Here is a 635-nt window from a genome sequence, read left to right on the forward strand (position 1 = left end):
CCGAGACTCGAACTCGGCACCTTTGCCTTTGGCCGGCAAGTGCTCTACCAACTGAGCTACCCAAGCACGACTCACGCCCCGTCCGCACAGCTTTACTTCTGCCAGTACCTCGTCTCCTACCTTCAAAACTTTACAGAAGCTCTCCTGCGAAGTTTGGAAGGTAGGAGACGAGGTACTGGCAGAAGTAAAGCTGTGCGGACGGGGCGTGAGTTGTGCTTGGGTAGCTCAGTTGGTAGAGCACTTGCCCGCGAAAGGCAAAGGACCCGAGTTCGAGTCTCGGTCCGGCGCACAGTTTTAATCTGCCAGGAAGTTTCAAGTGTACACTTGTTAATATCTGACCTAGCAAAAAAATGGTTCAAATGGCCCTGAGCACTATGGAACTTAACATCTGAGGTCATCAGTCCCCTAGAACTTAGAACTACTTAAACCTAAGTAACCTAAGGACATCACACACATCCATGCCTAGAACCGCTCGGCCACAACGGCCGGCTCTGATCTAGCAGACAGACGGTTTGCAGATGATGTAGTTACCTACAATAAAGTACTGTCTGAGGAGAAAACTCCACAAACATTCAGTCGGATCTTGATGAGAGTTCAAAGTGCTGCAAAGATATTCAGAAAAGGAACAGAAGTTC

General features: G+C 49.1%; 1 non-coding gene across 1 annotated transcript; it reads left to right on the plus strand.

Annotated features, from left to right (window-relative positions):
• The first annotated feature begins 214 nt into the window (after nucleotides 1–214).
• Nucleotides 215–289, plus strand: Trnas-cga (transfer RNA serine (anticodon CGA)). Its single transcript has one exon. It is a non-coding gene; the product is annotated as a tRNA-Ser (tRNA).
• Nucleotides 290–635: the final 346 nt, after the last annotated feature.

This window comes from Schistocerca nitens, chromosome 7, assembly GCF_023898315.1.
Source record: "Schistocerca nitens isolate TAMUIC-IGC-003100 chromosome 7, iqSchNite1.1, whole genome shotgun sequence".
In the NCBI taxonomy this organism is placed as follows: domain Eukaryota; kingdom Metazoa; phylum Arthropoda; class Insecta; order Orthoptera; family Acrididae; genus Schistocerca; species Schistocerca nitens.